General features: G+C 36.0%; 1 pseudogene; it reads left to right on the top strand.

The window, feature by feature from the left end:
- LOC149169315 (pentatricopeptide repeat-containing protein At1g80550, mitochondrial-like) overlaps window positions 1-27,321 on the top strand; it is a 53,904-nt pseudogene extending 26,583 nt beyond the window's left edge.
- Window positions 27,322-27,522: the final 201 nt, after the last annotated feature.

Genomic DNA, 27,522 nt, shown 5'->3' with positions numbered 1-27,522 from the left:
TGAGGAAGACGCTGGGGTTATTGTCAATAGATCTAGAGGCAGAGTTTGCAACCTCTGCTCTCTAAGTTTATTGAACTCAGTTAATGTCTCATCATTGTATTTCATTCTAGCAAGCTCTTTGGCACCCCACAATGTTTCGGCGGCGATGAACAGGTCATCAAACATATCCTCTTGATGGACGACTTTTGTTAATTTGGCCTGTTCTAGGGCAGTGTAGGCAGTTTTATGTGGATCATAGAGTCTGCTTGGGAGAGTGGCTAGGGATAAAGCTTGCATCTTTGTTGCCTCTTTTTCTGCATGTTTGAAATCATGCAAAGTAAAAACACCAATTCTTAAGGGAAAAGAGGGCCAGCCCCTCTTCTTCTCTTTCTTGAGAGTTTGTGTGACACTCTCGGCCATAATCTGGTAAGAGATTTCTCGGGCTAACAATTTGTCTGGAATATATAAAGGGAGAACATGTGGCCTGGCTTGGCTCCCATAAACTCTAATATAGGTGAAACGCTCTTCTCCGAACCAACTTGCTACAGCTGGTAAGTCGAAGGAAGCGAGATAGGAGATTTTGGGAATAGGCCGATCAAAAATGGAATAATGAATAGGGAGCATAAAACCATTGCAAATTTGATACAGATGGTCCTTGTAAGAGGACTTCCACAACTTCTGATGGTACAAATGAATGGGTGAGGGGTCTTGGGCGGTCCACCTCCAACCGAGGATAGGAAATTCAGAATTAAAACACAAAGTATCCATAATGTAAGCGCTATAATAAAATGGCGGGATTTTCCTTTCGGTAACTCTGGATTTGGCTCTAAAGTCACGAACAGCTACAGCCAACTTATCAGAAAGAATGGTGGCCCAATCCATGACAAAACTATTAACAGCTGCTTCCATTAGGGGAACCATTTCTATGTCGAAATTAGCAGAGTCATGCAACCCCCATAATCTACACATCATAATCCCCGCATAGCAATAGGGAGAAGCCAAGGAATCGACAGAGTACTTACCCGAGCTTTCGTGCTTGTGTTTGGCCGGGTTCTGCCTCCAATCCCGGATGGGTTCAGATTGTACTTCATTTTCGGCTGCGAATTTCTCGATGAAGGCTTTGTTATAGATTATCTCCGGCTCGGGCAAATGGTACATTTGCCTTAGGTGCTCTGGCTTGAACGACCCGAAAATCCTTCCATCTCTTGTGTGAAACGTTCTGTCTATGATTGGAATTTCCTCAATTGCCCATCGCACTACATCAGTGTAGGGAAGGACTTGCTCTCTGGCTGCTATCCTGTGGAGGAAGGAATCAGCCAAATCCTTAAGAGTAGCATCGGACTTCTTTAGCATATCTACACCAGCCTCTGTCACTACCGCTTTCGGTTGTTCAGCCTCTAATAGATTATATGTGCCCTGCCACGAAGTCCTATTGAGACCAGTGCACGTAGTGTCTGAAATTAGGCCTTTCTTGCTTTCTGCGGCAGTCTGTCCTGCAACAGACGTAGCAGCTTAGCCTGCGGTCCTCTTGGATTTCTTCCCCATCATGCTCAGGCTTCTCTCAACAGATGAATTCTACACAAGTGCAAGAGAAATCGTAACAAGGAAATAACGATGACAATCCATAACGGGAAAGATATATCATCTGAAGCGTGGTGAGATTAATTCCCAAAAGTGGCTGCGGATCCAATCAGTGGGCAGATATTGCAGATGCATTAATGGTGATTTAAGGGCTGCTACTCATTAAATGAATATTACACCATTATCCGGCTGAATGACCCCTTTAAGCGTGCAACGGATATTTTGGCAGTTAGACGTAAAATGTTCGTTAATCGAAGGGGCAAAGTTTTTTAAATACACATGCGTTACCTTATCCCTGCATTAACGACATTTTGAAATTTGCGCTTTTATCGATCAGATATCATTATAACTTTAAAGTTTCAAGTGATGATTTTTGAGAAAGCCGACTGCCGATGAGCGATACCGTATCGCATCGGGGAATAGATGCTACACAATCTTTGGAAAAGATCCTGCCGAGTGCCGATTGCGACATCGCATCGGGGGTAAGACCTGAGCGCCTTATCGAAGTATATAGGATTCTGCCGACGGCCGATAGCGATATCGCATCGGGTCGGGGTTATAACTTAAAGCGTTTTTCTTTACACATGAGGCAGCGCCGATAGCCGATCGCCGATATCGCGTCGCGTCGGGGGAAGAGTTATGTGCCTTTATTAGATGAGCATGGAATATCGCCGATCGCCGATAGCGATATCGCATCGGCGGAGATCAAAATACCATTTTAATGCGTTTCTTATGCCATTGCGATATGCGATCTTGCGATCGCTTTATCGCAATAACAAAAGAATGTTTCATTATTGGAACACTTTTATTCAAAAAGGGGTTAAATACATAGACTAATTTGATTATCATACCTTTTTGAACACAAAAGCATTGATGCCAATTAAATTTTAAAAGGGACCCATTCCATATATTAATTTTTGTGTGAAATGAAAATGTTATGAAATGGGGGGTTGTTGTAGAGCACAACACCTTGGTATTTCATATAGAAATACATCATTGTATTGTTTTAAAATGGGATGATTCTCAAGTTAGTTTTTTCTTCCTCTAATACACTATTCGCCTTAATCATGAATTGAGTACACCCTTTTTATTGTACTCATTTTCATGTAATCTTGAAATTTGTATAATAGAAATAGGTTTGTTCTTTCCTTGCAACATTCTTCACTTGCCTTCATAATAAAGTAATTCCAATGACTTATTGCAAGAATCCACCTTAGTATTGTGACATGTTATTCAGTACATACTAATTAATACTTCATGTGAACCCAATGGAAGGATGTTGAGGTTCATTGTTGTATCCATGCCATCGAATTCTAAGTGGCATGACTCCACTAAATTTATTACTTTCTTCCTCCCCCCATGGTAAGCTAAACCGTCCATGACTTGGTAATTCTTTCTTTTACATGGTGTAATATTTTACAACTTCAAGGGTAATATAACTAAGGATAGATCCTTTATTAATTAAAATTGAAATTAAATGGTTAATAATTTTACCTTCCATCTCAATCACTAAGGCCTGATGATCTACTTGTTGATTGTCTAATGTAGCATGAATCTAACAAATACTCTATGTCACATCGCTAACCATAATTGCCTCTTCCAAATTGTTTAACCATTTTCATTCTACTTCTATGGTTAAGGGAAATCCCTTCATCAGTGGTTCACTCCATAGTTCTAAAAATGAAGTTTCTTGTACCTCTTAGATTTTTCTCTTGTCGGTTTGGATAACTTCTCTATGTTAGTGGGATGTGTCCGTTGGAATTCAACTTTCACATGAGTTGTTAATTTTACCGTTTTTCCCATTTGTCTAGATGCTTGAAGGGTTTTAATCCTTTCCCTTCAAAGTTCCACCAATATTTCTTCTTCGAATTTATTTTTTTCTTTGTCTTGTGTTTGGATTGTTTGTGGTAGTAACTAGTTTTCCAAATAGTATCTCACAATGTTTTTGGTTCATGAAAATTGATCCGGCCTCTAAATGATTAAGGAAATCCACTGAGTTATCATTGTGTTTTTACGGTGTATTCCTTGATATAAGGTACATACCTTAATACTTCTAAAACTTTGTGTATACTCATTTGCAGTGAGTTGACCAAACTTGAGTTCATGAAGCTCTTTTACCTTACTGTCATAATACCTCACTAATATATAGTTCTCCCATAAATATTTTTCAAATTCACTCCATGATAACTCCCTTTCTCAAATGGCGTTAATGATGCTTAAGTATTGCCACCATATATTTTCCATTCCTTTTAATTTGAATATTTATACCTTAGCCTTCTGTTTTCAAAGCAGTTGTGTACTCTAAAATACTTTTTCATTCGCAACAACTAGGCTTCTGCATCTTCGTATTTCTTATTCCATTCATTGAAGGTGGGGGGATATTCTTTATTAAATTCCGCTAGTATTCAAATTTTTTCATTCCTTCCATGTCAATAATATATTTGAGTTGTCATTCTTTTATGATTGATCAAGGTTGTATGCTCTTCTCTCTAGGGTGTTCAATGGGCTTTCTCCACTCAAAGTATCTTCACTGGATTTCTTGTACCTTTTTTATTTAGTATCTCCCACTCTATTAGCTCCAAACTCATGCTTATCTATTTCAATGTGGCTTTGCCTAGATTTGTGTTTGTCCGAGTAGCTAGCACCAGGCTCATATGATTTGTTTCTCTATATGTATGAAAAGCTCTATGATATCATTGTGTTCGCTTTTTCTCGCTTCTTTTCAGCTTTGATGATTATTTCATTATCTTCCTTGAAAATTCTTAACTCATCCTTCATACTTTGAAGGGTTTCCATCCAATTAAGAGAGTATTCCTCCACCCTCTTCCTCGTGGATTCCTCCTCTTGATAATATGGGGCTCTATCTATAGTGTATTACACCATCTTGTTGCTCATATTTTAATTTATGGTTGGGACGTGTGTTGCCTTATTGATCTCTCCTCTTCTTATGTTATTACACTCATGCAATCATCAATCAAATCTAATATAATATATCAGCGTGCTAATAGAGCATTCATTCATATAATAATCATGAGTGAATTTTCTATGACATATTTAAGTTTTATTTGTGAATCATTAATTTTTAAGGACCATTCAATCGAAGTACTGAACCTAGGATCTGATACCACTTTGTAACAATACCTACCACTCTCTTACAATGATAGGGGTCATGGAAGGGTGTTATTGACATTATTAAATCAATATCTCAACCTTGAATAATGTATTGGTCATAAATATGCCATAATTTTCTAAAGACTTGTGGAAATAGTTATTAATGTAACCAAAGTGCCCAAATTGATGAGAGTTTTTTGATGATGTTAATTACTTGATGATCAAATCCTGGATTGAAAGTCACAATTATGTTACAATCTATCTTTATTAATGTGGCTATGTTAACCCCTAGCATTTCACATGGTTCCTCATTTTATTTTTTTTCCTTGTGGTTAAATGATTCCATTATATTAAACTCATCAAAGGTATATATATACACACACACATACACACACAAAACTAACACACACACATATGAGAACACATATAGTGGAAGATAAAGTGGATTCTCTCCAAGGAAGTCTTTATGACCTTAAACTCAACACGAAAAACCTCTCGGATCATGCTATGGACATCTCTGTCAAACTTGATAACAACCTCAACAAGGCAACTCTAGACTAAGATTGAATTTCATGTTTTCTGTTGGGTTTCAGATTTTTGTGTCTATATTTTGCAGCGAGCAATAAAGTCTAGTCTTGTAATGCCTAGCTACTATTACCAAAGGTGTGGCATAACTTCTTCTCTTCATCTAGTTAGGTGTTATATGTAAACAAGTTGATAAATGGTGTCCTTTTTGGATTCAGTGTGACAGTCAGTTGGTCTATGCGGATTTCGAAGTTGTACTCCCTTTGTACTTGCTGCGACCAGGTGCATAATTACTAATATAATTACTCATTCATGTTTAAAAAAAATAAAATTTATAATTATTATTTTATGTTCCCCGGATCTGGGTGGCCAATGGACAGAGGAGGGGGAAAGGATGTAATTTCCCCACCTGAGCAATAGGTAGGGGATGTGAAAGCATGCCCCCTGACAAATGTCGAGAGCCATGCCTCACCACATTAAAATTGAATTGGGCTTGATGATAGGAAGAGTAACGAAGGATGATTGTACTATGATGGATGCAGAGAAGATGGACCATTCACGGGGAGTGTAAGCACGAATGTGTAGAGGTGACATAGTGGATAGAAGAGTTGTCCTTAGTAATGGATTTCAACTACCTAGGACATTAATATTGACAAACATTCATTATAGGAGGCGATGTCAAACAAGGGAATGATAAGACATAACTCATGTGAGGGTGGGGGGGTCATTTATGCGAGTCATATTGATAATTATTATCATGGGAGATGTTATAGCTTGGAGTGTGCCAGTGGGAACATGGTTACTCGAGAATGGTTAGGAGGAGTTTAAATGTGTTAAGAAGAATGACTTTGTGGTTAATTATAGTATGCAAAGGTTTTTCTCGTTCGTGAATGCTGAGACTAAAATGGAAGCATCAAATCTCGGGGTGAAGTGTAAGGATGGCCAATCTCACCTTTAGAGGAAGAAGGGAACTTGAGGAACACTCTGAGATGGATTTGGCATGCTCTTAGCTAAAACAATTGCAGAAGAAGCGAGGAAAGGGACGTGGTATCGGTGGCTTAGGCACACATCTTGCAACACTTTCATGTCCCCTCTAACTAATCTCTATTCAAAATTCAGGTTTCTCTTTGTTGTGACCGTTTATAACACTAGTAGAAAATGACTAATTAATTACTAAAAAAACGACTAAAATTTGCATATAAATGACTATCTTTCGGCCGGTGACCAATAGTAGGTAATTTACAGTATCTTATAACGTGATCAACTTTTATTCGTTTTTAGCTTAGTCATTAATTGGTTGTCTCAATTTTATTGTCTAGTAGTATATTTAGTCATTAGTTAATTTAGTCATTAATTTGGTCGTTAATATAGTCATCAATGTGGTCATTAATTTAATCATTGATTTGGTCATTAATTGTCACAATTAATGACCAAATATACAACAAATATATTACTAGAAGATGAACTGAGAAAACCAATTAATGACCAAAATGTTGCTCGTGTTATAAGATACTGTAAATTAGATACTAATAGTCATATATATGAAAATTTTAGTCATCGTTTGAAACCAATTAATGACCGTTGATATATGACTAAATTTTAGTCGTGTTATAAGATACCATAAATTAGCTACTTATAGTCGTATATATGCAAAATTTAGTCGTCATTTGTAATCACAGATTTATCATTTTCATTGGTCATTTATATTTTTTGGTAGTATCATATTCATTATATAAGTTACTACTTTAGTAGTTTATATTCATTTCATTTATTTTTATTAACCACTGTTATAAGCAACTAACTTAGTCATATATTCATTTTATGTGTTCATCATTAATAAACATAAACTACTAATTTAGTAATTTTAGATTGATTTTATGCTTTCATTATTAATGAACATAAATTAATTAGTATGATTTTGCAGCTAAATAAAAAAAAATGGCATACAATATACATGTTCATATAATATGAGAACACAAAGTTACATATGTTAATTATAATACTAAGTAATATCACGTGCAACTATAAATAATTCCAACCACAAAAATTATATTATATAAAATGGCAAGTATTACAATATGAGTTTCCAACTTGATATTGGTTGGAGTACAATTTACACATGAAATATTGTTTCATCGCTGCAAAACATTATCATTGTGTTTCTAAGGCATTGCAGGTGAATTCGTCAACTATGAAGATTTGACCATTAGTCTTTATGTGTGTATTATGTGGGATACTGGCTCTATGGGTACCACTAGACCAATGCTTTTCTCTTTCTCTTTATTTGGATTGTGTTGTTCTAGTGTTATTGTTCTCCTCTTTCTTCAATTCCTGCTTCTTACCATCAATATTGAGTTGCTTTCCTGGAAAAAGAGATGCAATGCAAAGTATAAGACATGAAAGTCGATGAACACTGGAATATAAACTAAAGTAGACTATAAAATATTTATATGATATATACCTCAACATAAACAATATTGTTAATGTCATTTTTCCCCATAAAAGCAAGAAACTCAAACAAGTTTTCTTTAGTTCGACAATAGTGACCACTATGTGACTAGATGACCTATATAAACAAAGAAAATAAAACGTCACCATAACATAAATTTTGTACCTACTATGTTCTCAGTGTACAACATTTGTTCATGAAATGTTATCTTCAGCGAAAGTAATAAATGCAACTAGACGCACACATTTCTATTCAAATATTTTGAATTCCCATGCTTATGGTACATTGCAATTTTGATTTTATCCAACATAATCAAACACATCGGAGCTAGAAATTTCTATTAAGAATGTTTCATGCTTCACTTTTGTAGTTGTATCGTTTCCTCTAGTTATCTTTAAGAAGCAGTGACACTTCAACAATAAAACTGGTCAGTAGAAATCTAATGGGTGGAGCAAAGTATTGCTGACACAAGATTACAACAATAAACTAGAAAATAATAAGACAAAACTTTGTAAATTGTGATACTCTCTGGGAATATAGCTTCAACATAGTAATCTTCAATTGTCGGTGTACCATTTCGGGGGAAAAGGAATCCAATTCCCAGAAGCCAACAAATTATGTATGCTCCTTGTTTTCTCGGTAATTAATTGAGCAAGATTAGCACATGAAAATTCCATTTAGAATCTCTCAAATGATTCTATATATATTCAAATCAAACTTAATGTTACTCATTCATTTTTCTCTAATGCAGACAAAACTGAATATGCTAACATGTGTTTGAGTTGGAGAGTTATGTGATTCATTGTGTCCAAAATCATTGCTTATTGCCATCACTGTTTTTTTTAATGATCATGCAATGGGCCTATGTAATATTTGATTGAAAAAACATATTTTTCAAAATATATTCCATTTTTCTAAGCTAAATTTCCTTCGAGTTTATGGCATTTAAACAAACCAAAATATTTTTTCCTTTAACTATTCACTACTGTAATATATTACTAAACGAGCAGCTGCGTAATGAAGTTATTAGTGGCTGAATACTAATAAATCACAAATACATGAAAGAAATAACACCACTATGTCCTAGGCATGCCAAGTATTTATCCTCTTCGTTGGAAATATTACTTCATGAAAACAACATATTTGACAAAGAACTTTTATGAAACTAACAAATGCCAGCGTATCCACCAACAACAACATTTCAATTGGCATGCCCTCAAAATGTGTGGAAGTATCAAACACGTGTCTTGCACTTCCCTATGCACACTCCTCTTTCTTCATGTCTTCATAGGAAGCCCTCATGTTCGATACTCTTGCAAGTACTGCTACAAAGTTCTAGCTCTAAAGGCACTCAGATTGTAAATAGACGAATGTATTTTATCCTGGTTCTAAATGATAGACAATGTGATGGAAGCATAACGGAAAAATGGATGCAATTTGTTGTCATCAATTGGAAAATGGATTAATTACTCTCAATCCTAGTAATTTTGATACTACTTAAGGTTTCATTTCCAAGTTCTATCTCTCTGACTTAAATTAAAAGATTGTAAAATTGAGAAAAGTGATGAACAACTCATTTTGGCATTGCTCTCTAAGTTAGGCAAGTATTATTCAGTGTTTGTTTCCACATTTATATTGAACTCAAGATGCCTTGGGCCAAGCTTTTGTGAGTCTGCCTGCTTTTGATGCTTTTATTGAAAAACTACTTATGAGTAGTATAAACTCATCGAAATGGGTGCTCTTGTCTGTGGAATTTTTATACCTATCTCACCTTCAAATTCAAGGATACAACATAAAAAGGCATCTAAGGGAAACAAATGAAAAGTACAAACGAGTGTTAAGTTTTAAAATCCCTCACTGAAACAAGGTTTTAAAGGAAAGAATAGACCTTTTAAATGTGCTTTTTATGGAAAGGTAATTCAAAATATTGTTTGTAGAAATTGGTTGCCTTCGCTTCAAAAATGAAGAAACACAATTTAATTGTCAATCTATCTTCTTTTGGCAATCATACAAGAAATGCTAAACCGATCTCTTCTATTGCAAGTTTCTTCTTACCTAAATGGATAATTGATTATGGAGCAACCCATCACATGGCTGCACCTAAGAATTTGTTTTCTTCCATTAATCCATGCAATACAGGGCATATCTTTATGGACAATGGGCCTATATAATATTTGATCAAAAAACATATTTTTCAAAATATATTCCATTTTTCTAATTCAAAGCTAAATTCCTTCCAGTTTATGGCATTCAAACAAACCGAAATCTTTTACCTTTAGCAAGTCATTGTTGTAATATATTACTAAACGAGCAGCTACGTAATGAAGTCTTTAGTGGTGGAATATTAATAAATCACAAATACATGAAATAAATAACACCACTATGTCCTAGGCATGCCAAGTCTTTATCCTCTTGGTTGAAATATTACTTCGTGAAAACAACATATTTGACAGAGAAATTTTCTAAAAATAACCACCACTTGTGTATCCAACAACAACGACATTTATGTTGGCATGCCCTCAAAATGTGTGGAAGTATCAACCACGTGTCCTGCACTTCCCTATACACACTCCTCTTTCTTCGTGTATTCATAGGAAGCCCTCACGTTTGATACTCTTGCAAGTATTGCTACAAAGTTCTAGCTCTAAAGGCACTCACATTTCAAATAGATGAATGTATTGCATCTTGGTTCTAAATGGTAGACACAGTGATGGAAGCATCATGGAAAAATGGATGCAATTCATGGTCATCAATCGCAAAATGAATTAATTAATCTCAATCCTAGTAATTTTGATACTACTTAAGATTTCATTTCCAAGTTCTATCTCTTTAGCCCAAATTAAAAGATTGTAAAATTGAGAAAAGTGATGAACGACTCATTTTGGTAGTGCTCTCTAAGTTAGGTGAGTTTTATTCAATTTTTTTTCCACATCTTTTGTGAGTCTACATGCTTTTGATGCTTTTATTAAACAAGTACTTGTGAGCAGGATAAACGCATCGAAATGGGTGCTCTTTGCTATGGAATTTTTATAGTTATCTAGCCTTCAAATTCAAGGATACAACATAAAAAGGCATCTAAGGGAAACAAATGAAAGGTACAAAGGAGTGTTCACTTTTCAAATCCCTCACTAAAACAAGATTTTAAAGGAAATAATAAACCTCTTAAATGTGCTTTTTATGGAAAGGTAATTCAAAATCTTGTTTGTAGAAATTGATTGCCTTCGCTTCAAAAATGAAGAAGCATAATTTAATTGCAAATATATCTTCTTTTGGCAATCATTCAAGAAATGCTAAACCGATCTCTGCTATTTCAAGTCTCTTCCTACCTAAATGGATAATTGATTATGGAGCAAACCATCACATCACTGCACCTAAGAATTTGTTTGCTTCCATTAATTCATGCAATATAGAGGATATCTTTATGGGAAACTCTTCACCTTTACCTCTTCATGGGAAATGTTCCATTGAGGTGATATATGACATGATCAAAAATGTTCTATATGTTTCTAATATTTCAATTAATTTGCTCTCAATCTATTAGATTACAAATTTTGTTTGAAGGAAAACAATCTTATTTACTCTTTATTTTTGTTTCATGAAATTGAGGACCCTTCACAAATTGTTGCCATAGGGAAAGTGGATCATCATGCACATCAATGTATTACTTGGTCACTCAAATGAGTTAACTAAATTATGACATGAGATTTGGTCACTTAAACTCTTGCTATGATTATCAACTAAGTAAACTTTGGTCACTAATCTTATGTTTATTTCTCTTTTTGATGGTGTTTGTACTGGGTGTGTTCTTGGCAAGAATCCTCAAGGTACTTTTGTTAAGGAAAAATCTTGGATAGCTTCTAAAAGGTCTTCAACTTGTTGGCAATGATGTTGCAGTTCTTATTCCTAACTCGTCATTTCAAAGGGTTCATTATCTCCTTACATCCATTGATGACAACTCCAAACAAACTTGGGTCTACTTTTTAAAGAACAAAAGTGAGGCTTTTGACACTTTTCTTGAAGCAATATGGAAATGTTTATCAAATGTTTGCAGAGATTTAGAGACATAATGGTAATGAATATGTCAACCTCAAATTTGAAGACTATTATGCACTAATTATTGAAAATGCAACAAGATGATGGAGCTTAGTGGAAAGGAGGTGCCTTTACTAAGCGGGCCCGCAGGTTATTTTTGGCGAAAGTCTATTTTTAGACATATGGATCATGGTCTATGAGTTGCAGGATGTTGTTTATGGATGATTGGTCATGTTGAGAAAAATAGATGGACTTCTATTTTTGGTTCACAACGGAGTGATCAGAGTCTATTTTTAGACTGCCAGGGTAAAAAATAGAAACAGTCAAATATTATTAGCCCTTAGTAATATTTGGACTCTAAACATTATCTTATTCTCTTGGAGCACTTCAGTTCGAGCTACGGATGTGGCACATGCAGCTGACAAAAGGAATCACATGGTTTCTTATGTGTTAGTTGAGCTATTGCATGGAGGACTTCTGTTAGAACTCATGCTTGTGAGTTCTGTGGAGTTGGATGTGGAGTTGATGGAGTTGTGTTCAGTTTGACTTAGTTGAACTAGTTGTATTTAGTCTAACTAAAGAATACACTAGGGATGAGTTGTGTGAATTGATTGTTAATTAATTCACTAATTATTAACTCATAAAGCAACTAAAGAATACATCAGTTAACTCAGTGCATGGACAGTTCAACAGAAGTAGGTGTTAGAGGTAAGTGAAAGGGTGAGTTGTGACTATAAGTTGTGCATGAGATTTTGCACATGCATGGGATTGAGTTATGCCAATGAGGATTGCGCAGTGTGGGCCAATATCAAGGCAATTGTAGCTTGTGCTCACGTGATTCTCATACAGGATTGTGCAGTGGAGGTAGGCAAAGCAGCGGAGGAGATTTGAACCTGTGACTTGTTTGGATCTGAGCTAGTTTAATGTGTAACAGGTGGAGATAGTACTGGATACTTGAGAGGAGTATTGTACTATGTATTGTTACATGTTCTCAATCATTATAATATACAGATAGTGTGGGGTTTTCCGCTGTATGCTTTCCCCGGGTTACATACTGTGTTAATGTGTGCATGCGATTGATGTTTCATTGTTTTTAATGCTGTTAAATTGATGATCAACGTAGAAGAGGTTATGTATTATGCATGTATTCCGCAATAGTGTATAATCAGGATAATCTCTGTGAATAAGTGTCATATTATTCAAAATTTCTACATGGTATCAGAGCTGTTGATCATCAAATCTATTATTCAGAAAGTGTTTACATTTTATTTCTTCAGGCAGAGTCTGTAATCGGGCCAGGTAGCCTCTAGATTCATCCTTCTTTTGGAAGGTGAGATATCTGGTGAATGCTCATACAGTCAATCTCTGTACGAGAAATATTTTGTTCTCACGAATTTTAGATCAAAAGCGGTTGAGTTTTGAGCTGGTGGAATTCGAATTTGCAGCAATGTTTTCTTGGTGTCAAAGTTGAAATGTCTTTCAACGGATTGCGATTGGAGTATGCTCTTGAAGGAAGCTCGAATTATATTGCATGGAAAGACAGGATGGAGGCGGTGTTAGATGACAATGGGTTGAAAGAGTTCATAGATGCTGAGGTCCCAAAACCTACTGATGCCGTTGAAGCTGTGGCTTGGAAAAAGAATATAGCAAAGTGTCGAAGGATTCTGTTGGAGGGCGTGAAGGATCACATTGTGTCCAGCCTTCATGGAAAGGATTCTCCATACTTGATGTGGGAAGCGTTGACAAATCTATTCCAAAGCAAGAGCGATCAGAGGAAGCTGGCGCTCAAGGATAAACTCAGAAACATGTAAGTGTGAGAATGGAGACAGTATGCCCAAGTATCTCACGAAGTTCACCCAGTGCTGGGATGAGCTGGGAAGTGTGGGGGTGACTGTCGATGATGAGGACTTGGTGAGCTTGGCTCTCCTTGGTCTTTCGAAGAGTTGGCATTCCTATCAGGACTCTGTCAATGGTCGGGAGAAATTGCCAGGATGGGAGAGACTTTGGTCGGATCTTGTGCAAGAGGAGATCAGGGGGAATACCAGGGACGGATCTTCATCTAAGGCATCTGATGAAGAAAATTGCGCTTTGGCTACCAAAGCAAAGAAGGGGAAGGAGAAGGGTTTCCTTTCCAAATCCAGTTCTCCCAATGATGGGAAGAAGGTTGAGAAATCGAAAGTGCGATGCTTTTGTTGTCATGAGGTGGGCCATTATGCTTCTAATTATCCATGGAGGAAATCCAAGAAGGGATCCGGGGAAGGATCTGAAGGTGAGGCACTTGCTTCACAGTTTGAGTTGGATTTCAAACTCTTCGCATGCATGGTTTCATCCATGGTGGGAAGTGGTTGGTTTCTTGACAGTGGAGTTTCTTTCCACATGACTGGTGACAAGAGTTTGTTCAGTACTTTGGAGGAGAAAGATCTCCAGATACTCATAGCGATGGGTAATGATGAGAAGTATAGTGTCTCAGGTGTAGGCACGGTTATTTTTCAGAGGGAGCATGGAGCTCGCCTTACCTTGACCCATGTCAAGTATGTACCAGGACTGAAGAGAAACTTGGTGTCGATCGCGATGCTGGAGGACAGAGGCTATGATGTAGTCTTCAGTAAGGGAAAGGTTTTTCTTAGACACATCATCACTAGACAGGTGAAGCAGATTGGTTCACGGGTCAAGAACCTGTATGCTCTTGAGGTTCAAGATGCATGCAAAGCCTTGAGCAGCGAGGCAACTGATGGAGACTTGGTGGTTGAGAGGGAGCGTATATTACCTCTCAACATGCAGAGCCAGAAGAAGTCTCAGACCATTGTGGAAGAGCCACGATTGGTGCAGCAGCTTCAGGAGGTTGTGGAGCAGCCACAACAAAGGAAGCTGAGAGGAGATCGAGTAGAGACATCTACTCATGTAGAGACCTCCCGTAGGGGGAAACTTCGAGCCAGGTGGGCTGAGGGATCACATGCAGCCATACCTCCAGGTAGGAGGTGGGCTGATGTGGATTGATCGTCCCAAGGAGGAGGGGTAGGATCCTTGAGGTACCCAACCTCTTGGATGAGACCTTACTACGGGAGCCCCGATGTGGAGTAGCAGGAACTGACTGATTGGGTAGAGACAGATGCGGATGGAGTGGCAGAGAGAGCAATAGTGTAGGGAATCCCAGGACAACACATAGCTAGCAGGCTGCAACAATGCGAAAGGCACAAGTGTTTTGCACAGTGCTAGGTGGCACAGAGAGGTGTGAAATGGTGCGAGATGCATGGAGATGTTGCAGTAGCGCAAATGTCAGAGAGGGAGCACTTTTCAACAGAAGGTAGAGCTTCAACATTAGAGTATGTTCGTAGCCTAACAGAGTGGTCAGTTGGGAGTGTTTTTGTTCCAAGTGTTGTTGGAGCAAGTGGACTGGGCAAATGTGTTGCATGCAGAACATTCCAGAGTTGTAGGATAGGGATTGCTGATAATCCATATCTTGTTGAGAGGGAGTGTTGAAAATGCAACAAGATGATGGAGCTTAGTGGAAAGGAGTCGCTTTCACTAAGTGGGCCCGCAGGCTATTTTTGGCGCAAAGTTTATTTTTAGACTATGTCTATTTTTAGACATATGGATCATGGTCTATGAGTTGCAGCATGTTGTTTATGGATGATTGGTCATGTTGGGAAAAATAGATGGACTTCTATTTTTGGTTCACAGCGGAGTGATCAGAGTCTATTTTTAGACCGCCAGGCTAAAAAATAGAAACAATCAAATATTATTAGCCTTTAGTAATATTTGGACTCTAAACATTATCTTACTCTCTTGGAGCACTTCAGTTCGAGCTACGGATGTGGCACATGCAGCTGACAGAAGGAATCACGTGGTTTCTTATGTGTTAATTGAGCTATTGCATGGAGGACTTCAGTTAGAACTCATGCATGTGAGTTCTGTGGAGTTGGATGTGGAGTTGATGGAGTTGTGTTCAGTTTGACTTAGTTGAAATAGTTATATTTAGTCTAACTAAAGAATACACTAGTGATGAGTTGTGTGAATTGATTGTTAATTAATTCACTAATTATTAACTCATAAAGCAACTAAAGAATACATCAGTTAACTCAGTGCATGGACAGTTCAAAAGAGACGTGTTAGAGGTAAGTGAAAGGGTGAGTTGTGACTATCAGTTGTGCATGAGATTTTTCACATGCATGGGATTGAGTTATGCCAATGAGGATTGCGCAGTGTGGGCCAATATCAAGGAAATTGTAGCTTGTGTTCACGTGATTCTCTTGCAGGATTGTGCAGTGGGGGCAGGCAAAGCAGCGGAGGAGATTTGAACCTGTGACTTGTTTGGATCTGAGCTATTTTTGTGTGTAACAGGTGGAGATAGTACTGGATACTTGAGAGGAGTATTATACTATGTATTTTTACATGTTCTCAATCATTATAATATACATATAGTGTGGGGTTTTCAACTGTATACTTTCCCCGGGTTACATACTGTGTTAATGTGTGCATGCGATTGATGTTTCATTGTTTTTAATGCTGCTAAATTGATGATCAACGTAGAGGAGGTTATGTATTACGCATGTATTCTGCAATAGTGTATAATCGGGATAATCTCTGTGAATAAGTGTCATATTATTCAAAATTTCTACACTAATTGTATTCAGTTGCAACATATGGTGCCCTACTGTCAACAACAAAATGAGCCTCCCTCTCTGTTTCAGATGTTATAAGCATTTTGTACATGGGTACCTATCATAGCCATGTAGCGAGGACCCATTTATGGAATTTAGCCTCCTTTTTAATACTCGCCTAAGTTTCACTTAAGGGGTTTGTTAGTGTACAAACAATTGTAAGTTAACTTGGGTAAATCATTAATACTTGTATACTTTCCAACTAGCCTTCTTAAATTATGGACTCCTCCTAGGTTGCTATAAATAGAGGGGTTCCCCTTGTATTCTCAGCAGCAGATCTAATAGATGCAGTAATTATCTTGCTCCTATTGGATTTGAGTCTATGTTAATATTTTTATGTTCCATTTTTTGTATCGAGTTTGACCATGTTATGATCTTGCTATATCTGGGTTGATTCCACATTAATGGAGGCTACTGCACTTTCAGGTTTTTAGATTTCTCTATTTATCTGACATTAATTTTTTCATATATTCTAGAAATACTTGGAGTAGGTTAGCAGGTGCTAACCTGAGCCCTCTGAGATAATTCAACATTGCTCTTGTATTTGGGCTAAAGTCATTCCATTTTTTAAACTCTTTGTTAGGCTTGCCATTGTAGATTCACTAACTGATACATGAAATTCAATGAAAATTACAGAGAATATTGATAATGAAGTGGGTGTTATACTATGAAAAAATGGAAGGAATCTAATATTTAGATTTCGGTACTTCCACTCTACCTGCATTGGTAGCAGAAATGCTTATCATCAACTTCATTGATTGGTTACTTGAATTGGTTATCTTTTAGGTACTACATCCATCTTCCTCTTTTCTAGATTTTGATCCCCATTTATATTTTATTCTTTTCGAAGTTATGAGATTTAGACTCATGCCTTTGAATCTTGAGACCTTGAATATGCAGGTCAACCTTTGAGTTTTTGTTTGCAGTTAGAACTTACATGTTTTCTTAAAACTCGTATTCCCGATGTTCACGTCTAAAATTCAATATTCAAGCACCTAAACCTTGTCTTTTAGAGCTAAGACTTGCTCAGGCAGAATTACCAATTGGGTTCTCTCCTATTTTGCAACCATTATTCTAATGGAAGTATTTGAGTGGTGGAAATGAAGGAAGAGATCTCTCTCTAACCACACACCCACTTTTTTCAATTTGAATGCTTTCAAATCCTTGCCATATTAATGTATAAAGAGGGGAGTCATATCAGACTGTCTTTACTTTCAATGAATTTGAAGCGAGATCAACCCCTTGATTTGAAAAATTGCCAGTCACCTTAAACAAATGCCTAGTGGGTGAGAATACAATCCTGTCAAAAAATTTGTTTTCCAATCAAGTAGTGCCTTTAGTTTCCTAACGCTGATGGACTATGTGCTACTACTAACAACATTGTCTATGAGCCTAGGGTGAGCTTGTAATCCCCATAGCATTTTTCCATGACTAAGTCCAAAGTTTTTTTTTTTAATTAATTTCTAGAGATAACATATAGTGGATTTAATGGAAAATTTTGGTCATCAATAGTTAATTATTGTCCAAGCGCCCCACTTAAAGATTATTTTATTAATTTGGTTAAATTGGTCCATCATTAGTTTCGAAACGTCATCAAAGAATCTAGGGTATTTTCCCATGGTAATCAACAAATCGAATTGGTTAAATACGCAAGGTGATTAGACAATTGGGAGTGAAATTTAGGCTGATCAATCTGAGCATTTTGAAGACTACCTTTTCTACGGATCAGTCTTGCTCTATATATGGACTTTGACACAGGCACAAATATTTTCTGTTTTGGTTTCTTTTGAATTTTTTTGGCTCAGGTATAAGTGATCAAAGGCATGATTGTCAAAGCATATTATGATGGTGTGTATGCAGTCTTTGAGACACTTGTGTGCATGGAATCTGGTGAGAATGCAGTGTGAGAACATTATTTGAGTTTGGAGTGGAATTAGCAGAGATTGACTTGAGCCAAAAGGAACCTGTGTCCATGGAAAAACTAAATCTGCCTATGATGGCAAAGTGTTCATACAAATTATTTTCCAGTGAATGGAGTATGGCACCTGTAGCACGATATTTTTAGACAATGTGTGGTAAGTGTAACTATGTGCATCATCATGTGTGTTGGAATGAGTTGCTAGTGCGAATGAAGCTCCATTATTCCAAAAATAATGACTGAGACAATTACCAGTGTGCATGATAGATATTAAAGGCATATGAAGCAAATATATTAAGTAGAGCATAGAGTCAGAGGATTGCTACTGTTGTGTATTCCTTGTGCTAACAATATGTTTGCAGGGATCATGCTTCCATAGATGATCTTGTAGCTCTCATTTTATTGATATATTGCTATGGTGTGTCCTTTTGCGAGTATGGTAGAATTGTTGTGTTTTAGCTAAGTGTGAGCCATGTTGAGATATATGCTACTAAGGGCAGAGTATAAGTCTATTAATATGTATGGCTGAGGGATGAGGTATTTGGATGATTTTTCTTGAGGGTAGAATAAAACTTGTTTGATGGAAAGACATTATTCATGGTACTGACTAATGTGGTTATAGCAACAAACTGTTGTATGACAGTTTGATATAGTTGGTATATATGTCATTGACCTAAGAGAGGATGTAATGTATGGGTTTAATACCTTGATGAGTGGTTGGCTGCCTTATGGTTTGTAATGATATTGTTCTGTAGTTAATGAATTGTGCAACTATCTATTGTATGTTACTAATACAAAGAGTTTGTCAGAGAACATGGGTATGGTTGACTAAATTTATAACATCTTACTGCCTACGTATTACAATGTATGTTGTTGGTTAACATGGCAATTAGGTGCATGGTAAGAGTATGATTGCTGCTAGGGTTTTATGAATGTATGCTACTAGGGCTTGTCATAATCGATGGGAAAAAAGGTTTTATGATGCAGAGAAACTTGGTATTATTGTGAGCAGAGGTTATGCTATTGTTGTTGGGGTAATGAGCTAGGGCTTTGTCACTGTATGAATGCTAGTAATTGTTGCTTGTATGGTTAAATTTTTTGTTGCTAGGGTATTGTGCAATTTTATTGAGTTGTTGTAATTGAGGCAGAGATCATTATGTTGGTGATTGCATATGCCAAAGTTTGTGATGTGCTAATCTGCATAGTTGTTGTGTTATTTTCATGTTGGTATGCTGCTAGATAAGTCTTGTATTGATGCCATTATGGTTTGACATTGTATTGATATTCTAGCTGAGTGACATTGGTGATGCAACAATTTGTTGAATTTATTGAGTCACAAATTTCAACAGCGCTTAAGCAGGTAGTGATGGAAATCATCCACCACATAGGGAAAGAGGCTACAATAAGGGTATTAGTTACTGAGAGAAAGGCTACTCCTTTTTAACAGGAATTGATTAATACCATGCAAGAGGCATTAGCTATGCTTTTGCAGTTGAAACACAACATGGATGCTCATTATGTTATTAGTGTTTATTAGAAGTTCTGTAATTTTGAGGTGATAACAAGGCCTCTCTGGATTTGTTATGCCAGGGTTAGTTCTAGCCACTCCATATTCATCATGCCTCATTACAACATTTTTAACAATCTTTTTTGTATGATTTAAGATTTGTGTTATCAGATTCCCTAGTACAGTCATTAGATTCTTAAAAGGTGTTCCTTGTTCTTTCATTCCTATCTTCTGACAAAAATTAGCTTGTTTGGAAGAGATAGAATGAATAAATGCCTCGCAGTGATTTAATTGGAAAATAGAGGATGATTTAACACGTCCATAAATTTCAGGTGAATCATATTTCTTGTGTGGCTCCAAATGATGAGAACCATTGAAGGGAAGATGAGAAAAAATATTTTTAAGCCAATCTCTAGGAAATGTTTTCCTCCCTCGAAACGTATGAATACCTAAGAAGACAAGTTTTTGAACCACTTTCTTAGAAGATCTTGCATTTCCACTATCAACCATAAAAAAAAGGAACTTGAAGAAGAAATAGCCTTGGTAGCATTTTCCTGCACTCCGAGTAGACGCTTATCCACTTGGGAAATGATGGAATTACCATATCTTCCTCCCCTCACAAGCTTCATAAGCCTAAGTTCATTTCCTAGATCTTACGTAAATATCTTTGTCTGAAAAACATAGACGCTTATCCGCTTGGGAAATGATGGAATTAGCATATCTTCCTCCCCTCACATGCTTCATAAGCCTAAGTTCATTTCCTAGATCTTCCGTAAATATCTTTGTCTGAAAAACATAGTGAGCAGGAATAAAATCATCCAAACCTAGACTAAAACCATCTAAGGACAAACAATTTTTAAACTGAATTCAAGCACTTCATTGCTGCTCGTAGATCTTTACACTTAATAATTGCATTAAAGATTTTAGTCACAGAACTCAACAATTGGATTTTATCACCATTGAATAATATTATTTCACTATTGCTTATGAGAAGCCCATTCTTGTCACATTTCAATTCCAGACGTAAATGCATAGGAAAAAGTTGTCTAGCTGTCCAAAAAGGCCCTCCATCATGCACTTTAGTGACTGTTGGTTCAGGAAATTGTTTAGAAGTCTACATTCATAATTGATTCAATGTGGTTTTATCTAGCATAGATTTTCTGGATAGAAGCTTGGAAGCCAACAATGTATCTACTATCAACACTCAGTGTTGTTTGCCTCTCCACTATGGGAACTAAACATTTTTTGATTCACACTTAGAATATGAGAAAGCTCAGCTTGAGATTTTAAAGATTTGGGATAAAAAACATGAATGCCATCCCCATCAAAATCTGCACCAAATGGCCAACATATGAGAGGGTTAAAAATCATTGTAGAGCCCGGATGTACGTATGCTTTTAATGCCTCCAATGAATGTTTGTGGACACTTGGAGGACGATTAATCAAAACACAATCCCCATCATGAAGTCCACGATTATTCACTTCATCGATTTCAACTTTCTTCATTGTTTTTCCAAATGCATTTGAACAAAACTTACCTCCTTAGTCAACATAGGTATTCACTTCACCGATTTCAAATTTCTTCATTGTTTTTCCAAATGCATTTGAACAAAACTTACCTCCTTAGTCAACATAGGTTCTACACTGTCCCTTTTGTACAATTTTCTGCAATGTTTCCCTATTTTAAACATTTACACGCTCCACAAATGTTCCTCTCTTGGCTGTTTCTATAGATATACCAATTTCAGTTATCCTTCTATATGCATTTCCAATGACAACACATCGAGATCATATATTACAACTCTTAAACACTAAACAGTTAACACTAAATCTCAAAGGGACTCACCTATAATAGTTGTTGAGAAACAAGGACAATAATCAAAACATTGTAGCTTGCTAACATTATAAAACTTCCACCTTGTCCATGTAATTTTTCCAAACCATGAAAGGAATATAATGTAGATAGAGGAATGAATAATCTAATTTACATAGAAGGGAACCCATATTACCTTAATGTTTCAAGAAGCCTCAATGGTATCTTGGAGGTACATCCTTGAAGAATATAACATCCTTTTGAATCCAATACTTTCTCACTACAGCATAAAGGAACTCACCTAAAGTAGTTGCAGCTGCACCATAAGGAATGTCATTGAAAAGATGTTCCTTACTACCACTACTAAAAAAAAATCTCATCCTAGTGCTTTCCTATAACCATGAACATGATGCAAATGGAAAATTGACTGAAACTAACATAAACGGGTACTTCATATTACTTGAATGTTTCAATAAGCCTCAATGGTATTTTGGAAGCATTCTTATCCAAAGAGAGATGTTCCACCATCGTAATAGATTCTTGTTGTAGAATCAAAGGAATCATGATTATCAAAATCTATAATGAGCTTAAATTTATTTCCACCTAACCTCATAATTGAAATCAAATTGGATTTAGGCTAATAATAGATTCTTGCACTGAACTTCTGAAAGCAAAAATCAATTTGCAGTCTTCTACATAAAAAGAAAAGGCACTTGTAACTTAAAGGAAGATGTGGTTGAGAAAATCAATTTCTTCTTCGTGAAACATTCTCAATAGGTAGAAGGTAAAATGATTGTTTCTTATACCGACGAATGCTATGTGAAAGAAGTCCATGTCTACCATGAATAAATCTTCCTTTTGCTTATAGAAGATGAAAAATAGTTTATCACATATGCATTTTCTATTGTGTTTTCTTTAAAATTTAAAATATAAAAGAATAGAGAGAATCAAAACAGAAACTAATGCATTTTTGATCAATTATCATGGATTTGGTATTGGGATTTCGAAATTGGGTTCACAATAGATTCTTGCACTAAACATCCAAAAATAATAATATATTTTCAACCTTGTACTTTAGATGCAAAGGTGTTTGTGACTTGAAGAGGGATGTGGTTGAGCAACTCAATTTCTTAAAGAAACATTCTCAAAAAGTTGAAGGTGAAATGATTGTTTCTTATACTAGTGTTAATTTTGTGTGAAGGAAACTCATGTCTACCACTGATAAATCTTTTTTTTTGCATGTAGAAGATCAAAACTAATTTATAATACATGCATTTTCTATTGCATTTGTATTAAAAGATAAAAGATAAAATAACAAAGAGAATTAAAACATAAATTACTACATTTTTTGTCAATTATCATCGATTTGATATTCATATTTACTTTGAAATTTCGAACTGCACAATTTTTAAAGAGATCTCATTAAACATGAGATCATTGCATATCGAAGATTCTAGGGTGTATTTTTATCTAATATTAATGTTGAAGACAATCATTAACTAGAAAATTTGAAACAAGAAGCAGTTAATTCATAATTTTTTATTAGGGTCAAACTTCAAATACAAAAATGCATTTTGAATCAGATTGGTTAGATGATTGACCTCGAGAGTAAGACACCTTTATGATTATGTGTAACACTACTATTGTCTTGTGGTTGCCGACTAGGTGTAGGGGACAATCATACAATGAAAGTGGGTAAAAAGCATAAAGTTTCTCAGAATGATGATGGTATTGCAAAGACCTTGGAAAATATGAATGGGATTCTTAGAAATGTTGTTGAGTCCGAGGGAGAAATGGAATCTTCTCTATAGAAAATTGTGTCAGCTATTGATCCTTATATTGTAGAGAAAGTTCTCTGTATGCATGTGAACAATTGGAAAATTGCATATGGTTTCTTTGTTGGGGCTGGTAGGCAACCTGGATATCAACATACCACAGAGGTGTGCAATGCCATGGTAAACTTAAAAAGTTTGATATAGCTTGGTAAGTTATTGAACATATGAGTAAAGGAAAAAAGGAAGGCTCTTTGGTTATTGCAAAAACTTTTGGAATAATCCTCAGGGGGTACGCTGCGGCCCATATGGTGAAGGAAGCTGTGGAGACATTTCATAGGATGCGAGATTTTAATCTTGAACTAGACATGACTGCTTTCACAGTCTTATCATTTTTTTTTGTGAGCACAATCATGTTGAAGAGGCAGAACACATTTCTATTGGGAAGGATTCGAAATTCTCTCCAGATACGAAGACCTTCAACATTCTTCTTACGGGATGGTGTAAGAGAAAAGCTTGGAAAGAATGTAAAAGGTTCTGGAAAGAAGCAAATGAGATTGATAGCTTTTGCCCAAACCTCTTTTCTTATTCAATATTTATGGATGTATTGGCCAAGTCCGGGAATCCGAAGAAGGCACTCAGGTTATTTCAGAAATGGAGGAAAGAGGGATTCAGCCAGATGTCACAGTCTATAATATTTTGATTCATGTTCTTGGCCAAGTAGACCATGTTAACGAATCATTGCAGGTCATGCATAAGATGTTGGAGATAGGATGTCGTCCCAATGTTATGACATACAATTCATTAATCAGGAATCTCTGCATAGCTGGCAGAATGCATAAAGCTTACCGGCTATTGGAACAGATGGTTCATCAGTGGTGCATTCCCAATGCCACCACTTATCACTTTTTCTTCAGTAAACTGAGAAGGCCAAAGGAGACACTGGAACTTTTTGATAGAATGGTTAATGAATGAGAAGAAAAAGTAACATGAATTATGTCCAGAGGTACTGCAATATGGTGACTTCCTTGTGCCTCAACTAGGAGATAATCAGGTCCTCGTTAGAGTTCGTGTCGCTGCACTCAATCCCGTAGACTTCAGACTACACAATGGAGAAATCAAGGGCAATAGTTTGGAATTCCATGTGAGAGAACTCTTCTCATGAATTTTCTAACAAACTATCGTTATATTTTATATAAAGATGAATTGTGTCATTGAAGGTCTCTTTTACAAGATGAAGAATTCATATGATCCTCCATTGAATTACTTTTCATTTCATTGCAGCATATCTATCAAATTTACAGAAACCTGTTGGACGAATTTCATCTCTAGTTTTTTATCAGACTACCAGCTTGTTTCAATTGATTTCCTCAATGATTTTAAGTTCCAATTCATAGCTTGCAATGATTTTCAAAATGAGCATAATCTTAACTTCATAATCTCGAGAGGCCATAGTTTTGACTAGAATTTATGTTTTCTGCACTGTATACCCCCATTATGTTTTTGAGGTCCATTACCTCATTTCCTATAAATTTACAAAACCCCTGATGAATAATCTATTTTTAAAACTACTAGTTCTAGTCAAGACCTACATAGCCAACCCTGATCTGAAAATCGTTATAACATTTCACTAATAGATTGGATCCTCGTGAAATGTTTCTCAACACCAATGTTTTCCATAAGCAAATACATGTGAGTATGATCATATCCCACATGGTATTGCTTGGCTATTGGATCATTTCATTAAGATAAAACTCAGTAGCAATCCATTATTGCACATTTTTTTATTGTTCAGTAGTAAAATGTAAAACGTCTACTAGGAAAAATAAGGTGAAAAAACATAATCTGTATTGGACATTAAAAATAATATTGATGAGAATTCATGGTTGTTTTGGGGTCATATAACCCTTTTGTTTCAATAATTTTCAGGTCCATTGTATCACTTTGAAGGAATATTAAAACTACCCATATTCTTTAATTTCTATAAAACATATGAATTAGATCCAAGGCCATCATTTTCAGAATCCGCATGTCTCTTTGAATTGTTTTTCAGGTAGTGCTAGGTTGTGATGTGGCAGGAGTAATAGTTGATGAAGGAGATAATCTCTCAAAATTTAGCGAGGGTGATTAAGTATATGGCAATATCCAAAACTTCAACACAGGAAGGCCAAAACAATGTGGAACTTTAACACAATACACAACAGTGGAAGAGAGTTTGATTGCTTTGAAGCCTGAAAACATATCCTTTGAGGAAGCAACCAGCTTTCCTCTAGCTCTTCACACTGCCTAGGAAGGTTTTGACAGAGTAAATTTTCAAAGGGGTCAGACTTTGTTCGTTGTAGGTGGAGAAGGAGGTGTTGGTAGCCTGACTATTTAGGTAAAAGTGAATACTAGATCTTTTTCCTTTAATAATCTTCTTCCTCTGCATATGATCAAGTAAGAAGTTGTACTAATACATTGGATGCGTTCCAACCATTGATACTTATGTCTTGTTGATGAGAAAATTTGGAAGATGGGGTTTGTTGAGGGTAGCTTTTATAGTTTGGAATCAAATGCAACAAAGACGATGCAGTCCAGATAAGTGTGCTTATGAGGCTCTAGTTTACGCGCTGAGGTAGATTCTCTTTAACTTGCAAGTACAAAGAAGAGATGGTAGCCAGAGGGATCTCATTAAAACCTAGGAGGGACGTTTTTCGAGATATAATTTCAGCAAAATAAGGTAATGAAGATAGTTGAAGTTGTAAAATGTCAAAATAAGTTACTCCTCAATCATAATATGGAAATGCTTCACAGTAATCTCATACTCGTAATATCTAATACATATGATTTATTACCATCATGTTATTGGAATGGTAACAGTACTAGCTCCTTAATAAAAATGAAAATACGAAGGCATCTTCTTTGAAAGCAATTGTTCTAAATCTTGCTTCTGTTTAGGTATTTGATGTAACTCTAACATTATTCAACATTATTGAGCTTATTTTTCCATATTCTAGTAAAGTCCTTTTTACTGGATTCTGTCCACCTTAGATTTGAGATTAATCAAATATCATGTCAAGGACTTTGCATGTGGATTACCTAACACTTGTGAAATATGCCAGAAACTTTGAACTTATCTTTGGTAAAGCTTGTATAGGTATTTTTTGGATATTCACTTCATTCATTTCAACAACCAGTAGAAGAGCTAGTTCTTACTAGTTTTTCTGTCCTCAAACTCTCTGCTTTTTAATCTAGCTATTGTTGGGAATAATGCTTAATTAGTTATGTAAATTGCTATTTTGTGTTCTCTTCAAAATTAAGGCAGCAAATTGTTAGGGTGGTCAGTGCTGGAAAGTGCTGGTAATTAGATGTAATGCCAGTAGATTTGTTTCATAGTTGATTTTAGTAATAATTTTACTATATAATAATGTAGTTAATGGTTCAATTAATATATGAGATTTGCGGCAGTTTTTAGCTCACACAGTAACTTTGTTTTATTTTTTTTATATGTATTTTTCTTCATAGTTTTGTTGGCTTATCAGCTGGCTGGAAATAAGTCATTTCATATTCTACAAGTGGTATCAGAGTAGATAAAATTGTTTTGGGTTAAATTTTTATTGTTGGAATTTCGCCAAAGTTAATCGTGTCGAATTCTAACCAGATTCTAGTTCCAAAATTTGATGGGAAAGATTATGGTTATTGGTGCATTAAGATGCTAACCTTTTTGATTGGAAAAGATTTGTAGGAGATAGTTGAATCAGGATATGAGGAGCCAGTTGATTGGAATGCCCTTACAGCCAATGAAAGAACAACAAGAAAGGAAGCAAGGAAGAATAATGTTCAAGCTATGTTTCACATTCAGATAGCTCTTGATAAAAGCTTATTTCGAAGAATATCAGGAGCAAAAGCTGCCAACGTTGCCTGGGAGACTCTACAGGAAGCTTACCAAAGCAGTGATCAAGTTAAGGTGGTCAAGCTTCAAACACTAAAGTGAGAGTTTGAGAATTTGAAGATGCAAGAAGCTGAAAGTGTCAGTGACTATTGTGTGAGAGTCAAAGATGTGGTCAATAAAATGGCTACACTTGGAGAAACTGCAAGTAATGAAGTTTTAATTAAAAAAGTATTGAGATCTTTAACACATAGATGGAATCATGTTGAAATAATCATAGAAGAAAGTAAGGATTTGAAAAAACTA

Source organism: Pinus tabuliformis, chromosome 4_2 (assembly GCF_031772625.1).
Source record: "Pinus tabuliformis cultivar Carrire ecotype Pingquan chromosome 4_2, CPIR1, whole genome shotgun sequence".
Classification (NCBI taxonomy): Eukaryota; Viridiplantae; Streptophyta; class Pinopsida; order Pinales; family Pinaceae; genus Pinus; species Pinus tabuliformis.
The sequence above is the reverse complement of the archived record's forward strand: the minus strand, read 5'-3'. Positions and strand labels throughout refer to the sequence as shown.